The sequence below is a fragment of the Condylura cristata genome, unplaced genomic scaffold (assembly GCF_000260355.1).
Source record: "Condylura cristata isolate star-nosed mole 26May11 unplaced genomic scaffold, ConCri1.0 scaffold00016, whole genome shotgun sequence".
Taxonomy (NCBI): domain Eukaryota; kingdom Metazoa; phylum Chordata; class Mammalia; order Eulipotyphla; family Talpidae; genus Condylura; species Condylura cristata.
Genome location: NW_004567117.1, coordinates 14888018 through 14894017, shown reverse-complemented (window position 1 = coordinate 14894017; position 6000 = coordinate 14888018).

Below are 6000 nucleotides of genomic sequence, written 5' to 3'. Positions count from 1 at the left end.
AGAGGGGAGCAGAACAGGCAGATCAATGAAGTACACTGCTGAGGGGAGCAGCGGGTGGGTCAGGAGAGGTCTGCCTCGCCATGTGGATCTCCTCCAGGGCAGGCGGGAATGAACTCATGCGGAAGTGGCTTTAGCTGGCTGTGCTCTAACACGCTGCGCCACCAGGGAGGTCCTTTTTGGAAGACTCTTAACAAGTCATTGCAGACTGAAAAAGACTGAATAGAAAAATGCAGATATAGGAGGTGGGCAAAAATAAACCTATCCAATATTACCAATGTTGATACAAGAATGGTGAAAAAGGAACTTGCATACTTATACCTTATGAAAAAGTGAGGTAGTATATAGACACTTTGGAGAGCAACTGGCATTATACTAGTGATAAACTGGAAATAACCCAAATGTCGGTGATGAATAGGGAAATGGATAAACACGTTCTGGTTGCATTTGTGCAATGGATTAAAAGCACATAGTAAATTAAAGATTAATAAGCTAGATCTATATGTAGCACAATGATTAGCTCTCAAAATATAATGTTAAGTAAAAAAATGTTACATGTAGATAGATACAATGCAATGCTGGTCATATAAACTAAAGCTTACTACATAATATAACACATTCTGTGTCATTATATCTCCCACTTTCTCTCCCATCCCCACCCCTTAAAATATAAAAAGGCAAACTGTCTCTCAGGTGGGAGTAAAAGTAATGAGACTAGGGTGGGAAACATGGATACTTCCATTATCAGATGTTTCTTATATAGATCAAGAAATTTGAACATTTAGAAATACAGCCTGGCATATACATAGGTATTATGTTCTTTCAACTACATACTTTTATAGAAGTTTTTCAAATTAACACACACAGATGTCTAAGTCATTGTCATTATTATTGATGAATCGAAGTCGTTTGGTGAAGTGTTCTTAAAATTAAGAAACAATTTACATAAATGTATAAAATTTTTATAAATATAATATATACTAGTAAGAGATAATAAAAATACATACACACGAAAGATAATGGAAAATAGGAAAAGATGCTTTTTGAAGATATCTGAGACACTCAGAAAAAATTTGTAATGGAGAGAGAGCCCCTGTATGATCTCAAAGGGTAAAACTCAAGTCAAGTGTGTGAAGAGTATATGGAGAGAGATTTTTGTATCACCATAAACAAAGCTTTCTTCTCTCCAGTAGTTTAACAGCAACATGATGCATCTTTTGTTTGTGTTGCAGTCTGACATGAGCTGGGCATCTCTCTGACTGGTGATTGAGACGCCATGTGTCTTTCCCACTTGTGTTGCTGTCTCATCAGGGTGCTATGCCCATGGTTGTAAGCAAAGGGGAAGGAAGACACGGAGGATTATGCAGTTTTGTGTCCAATCCCAAAAGTTGCAGCATTATTCATTCCATTGTAAGAATGGCCCAATCCCGTGGACCAAGTCTGAAGGAAGATGGGAAATGTAGTCTTCTTGTATGGCCAAGAAGGGGGAAAAGAAACAGAACTTGAACACATGGCATTGTCTTTTCCAGAGGTGCTAACACAGAAGGTAGGACTTATTATTTTATTTATTTTTTTCAATGTCCTCTTCACTCCCCTCCCCCAGGGGGAAGATAATATCAGCTACAAATTGCTGTCTGGAATAAGTTCCAGTTGTAATAGGAGGATAAAAGGCCAGAGGATGACATAGTTAGAAAACTTAGAAAAACCTAATATGTTTGAATCAGCAGGACCTGATGGTTTGCTCTGTAGGATACTGAATGAATTTTCAACTTTCATCTTAGGACTATTAGCCACTGTTTCCCCCAAATCACAGAGGATTGGAAAAGCCCCTAAGGTTAGCAAAAGGGTAAATGAAGTGCCCATCTCTGAAAGAAAGACAAGATGACCCTGGAAATTTCAGACCTGTGAGCTTAACATCAATACCTGGGAAGATCTTGGAATAAATCATCAAATAATCAATTGGATAGCAACTGAAAGAACATAAAATACTAAGTAGCAATCACTAAAGCTTTGTAAAAGAGCAAATAGGCCAGGCCTATTTAATTTCCTCCCATGATTGTGAGAAGCTACATATACCAGGGGAATCGATAGATGGAATCTATCTCAATTTTAGTAAAGGTTTTGATATTTTTTAAGCCAGGTATTGTCTTTGACATCTTAAAAAAAGTATATTTCTGTCTATACTTCTGCTACACACGGAAGGCTTCAGCCCAAGGGGAGCTATCACTGGCCTGGCATCAATCTGGGGGGACATATTGAGTGCTGTCCCTGAGGTATTGGGGCCAGGATCTATCCTACTCAATAACTATATTGATGGCCTAGATGAAGGAATTAAGACTATGCTCATTAAATTTGCAGCTGGCACTAAATTAGGTGTGGTTGTTATTGCTTTGCAAGACAGAAATAAAATTCAAAATGGCCTTGACTCATTGAGAAAATGGCTCTGCAAAACTGGGATTAGTTTCAAAAGGGACAAGTATAAAGTGGCACAGGGGTCCCCACAGTCCTAGAAGAGTGCCTTGGGCATACTTGGTGCTCAGCAAATATCGGCATACCCTTCCTTGTAGGGTTGTTGTGAGGATCTAGGTGTGATAATGATGCAAAAGAGTTCTGTAAACCACAAGTGCCTTATAAATGGCAAAGGTCTGCACCAGTGTGAGGAAAGTTATTATTAAAGGCAAGGAAATAAGTCCTATGAGGCAATGTTAAAGGAACTGGAGCTGTTTAATGAAGAGAAGACTAAGAGATGATTTCATGAGTGTAACTATTTTATGAAAGTTTTAGCAAGAAGGACGGTTGTGTCTTTTTATGTGTGTGAAGGAAAAATGGGATCAAATGATAAAAGATGGGCAAGATAGAAGTATAGAGCTCATGGTTCATAACCATGTGAGGGGGGCATGGGGCTTCAGGGAAAGTTTGGGGGGACTCTTTATACAGAAGAGCAAAGGAATTTAAGGAGACTGTATAACCCCAGTGGTCAGGAGTGAGCCTGTATACGGTCCAGATTAATGCTTGAGCAGAGGATGTGTTGGTATCATTTTGGTGTCAAGTGGGACTGGCTCAGGAAGGGGGAAAAGAACATCTGGAAACAAGGGACCTTGGAGGTATTCCCATGAAGGACTTGGGGAGGTATAGGCCTGGCCTGGCAGGGTCTTCACCCACTAACAAGCATGATTTTACTTTGAACTGCAGTGGTGTCATTTAAGGGGAAAACAATGTTAAGTTGTCTCAACCTTCAGTTCTCTTTCCTCCAATTATTGGATAAAAATATTTTATTTTTCAGTCTTTTAAAATAGCAACTGCAAGGTTTCCATCTAACTTAGGGAAACTTTTTGAAAGTAAATGCATTGAAGCCAATACACTAGCAGTGGTGACAAAATATAGAACAAAATAGCAAAAATGTTGAGAATAATGACGGTATCTGTAGCACCTTGAGTTCCTTGGTTGTCACATTACATTAGTGCTGATTATTGCTACTTTCATCATTATATTAAATGTAATGAAAACCAGCTGAATGACTCATGCTACCTATCATTTAATGAACTCAGGGAAGCAGATATTAGGTAGGTTTCACGATATCTAGGGTAAACTAAGGCAGGTGAAGATGAAGCAATTTGTTCCAAGTCCCAACTTGGTTCAGGTGTGGATAGAGACTTGGGCTGTGTTCCTAATTCCCAACTTTTTCCTTGCCTTAAGTATTTAGACGTCATAATTGAACCTTCCACTCTAATAAATGTGTAATAGTTTCCAAATGTGTGTTCTTTCTTCTTTATGTGCTAGTTTCCCCTTGCTTCTTTTCTTCCAAACAAGTGCAATTCCTATTAGGGTAATAATTATACTTTTAGCCTCACTTTGCAGTCAGGGAAATGGTGACAGAGCTTTGGCAATGCCCTCGTCTGAGGCAAGATAAGGGGCAAATGGTCCTGGGATTTACTTTCATCTTTAGATGCCAGATTATATAATAATCAGAGCAACGTCCTCTGGAAAGTGTCTCTCCTGGGGACTTCTGCATTTTGAGCATGTTTTCTCTATGTAAAAAATGATTTTGAAATCCCTTTTCAGCCACTAAGTATCCCAAATGCAATGTCATTTCCATTTAGATAAACTAGGGTTGGAAATTTTAAGGTGGATCTCTTAGGAGGCCTGGATACATGAGGGTGGCTTGGGGATATATAAGGGGCACAAGGGAAAGGAAGAGAGAACTTTATACCCTGATGACAAGCGTGACTTACCATTAAATGGGGAAAATGACATATGTAAGATATGCCAGTCCAAGTTTTTCTCTCCATTCTCACAAGAACAATTTCTAAAGGAGTTTTGCTTTTTTATCCCTCCTGCTATTGGTCCTGATTTTCCCCTAACTGTTACTACCAGCAAAACCCTCTAATTCTAGTATTTTTTTCTGGAGGATAGGTTCTAGTCTAATTGTTTCACACATTTTTAACTCATTCAATATCATAAGAACAACGGGAGGTTGATATCATTATCATCCAAGAAAGGCTAAGCTGTTTCTCTAAAGTCACACAGGTAGTAAGTATGAAAAACAGAATTCAAACCCAGGCAGTTGATTTGTGGGCTGTTCTCTCTCTACACTCTGTGTTTGCTTGAGTCCTATTGATTTTTATTCAATAGCATTTTCTCACCTATTTCTTTTACTGGAACTACTATTAGTCACTACTAATAACATAAAGTCTCTACTGCTTTCCTCTGGTCTCTAGGGTCTTCTGTATTCAGGTAGCATAGTTTGTCTTTTTTTTTTTTTTAAGATTCATTTATTTTTCAGAAGAACTGGGATATAGTCCAGATGTCTGTGGGGAGAGAGGATTTACCAGAGACAGTGGGGAGCAGAACAGGTGGATCTACTGAAATGCACTGCTGAGGGGAGCAGTAGGCATGACAGGAGAGGTCTGCTGTGCCATGTGGGTTTAGCTCCTTGGCTAGGAAGTAAACTCAGGCAGCAGAGGTGATAGGCCCCCTAGCCCACCAGGGAGGCCCCTGGTTTTGCTTTCAACGGTAGTTACCAACTTGTCCCTCTGAACACAGACCATGTGTGGTCCCTATCTTCATGTTGAGAGGAAAATCCCTGTCTTGGCAATGCAGATGTTCCCATGTACCATCCCCCTGACTTGTTAGCCACAGCCCCACTGGCCTGCACACAGCCCCTGCTCCAGCTGGTATAGGAATCTCCTAAATGCACACACATTCCTGCCTGTGTTTATTGCCTTGCTTCAGTCAGTAATATCTCAAATTTCATTTTCATTTAAATAAACTAGAGTTGGAAGTTAGTATGGATCTTTTAGGAGACTTGAAAGCTACATGAAAGTAGCTGGGGAAATAGATACTAGGGGAGTTTCTCCTCATCACCACTTGCAATTTATTTGTTCTTCAAGGCTATACCAAAGCCACCACGTCTCTTTAAACTTTCCTTTCTCTCAACAACTATAGCACCTTTTTATCAAAGTTGTAGAATATTTTTCTTAAAATTCTCTTTGCGACTGCTGAAACTTGGGGACTGAGATGAAAAGCAGGCTTATATGTGGAGCTCTCTCCTTTCAGATTTATTTCTTCCCTTTATTTGGAAAAGATAGATGCCAGAGTCATAATATTGAACATTTACACACTGCATGTATATTGTTTCAAAAGATTTCTTGAGTCAAAGATAACTTTATGATGGTGATGATAGGATGGACCCCCCTGGATGGATGCAGTAGGGACACTGTTCTTATTCAGTAAGTGTTTTAGACAAAGTACTTGAGCAAATGGTAATGAGTTGTCCTCCGTCTGTCCACAGAATAGGAGGAAATTAGCCAATGAGAGCACAATTCCTTTGTTTCCAAGACAATGGGGAAGGACTGGATGGGAAGGCAGTTCCTCTTGCATGGCCAGACTGGAACTGGGGGTCTTATTTTAAGTTTTGAGTTCTGGTCACAAGACTATAGTTGATCTTTCCTTCACTTGGTCAAGAGGATGTTCTGGGGCCTAAGTTTTTGTCTACTGTGCCCT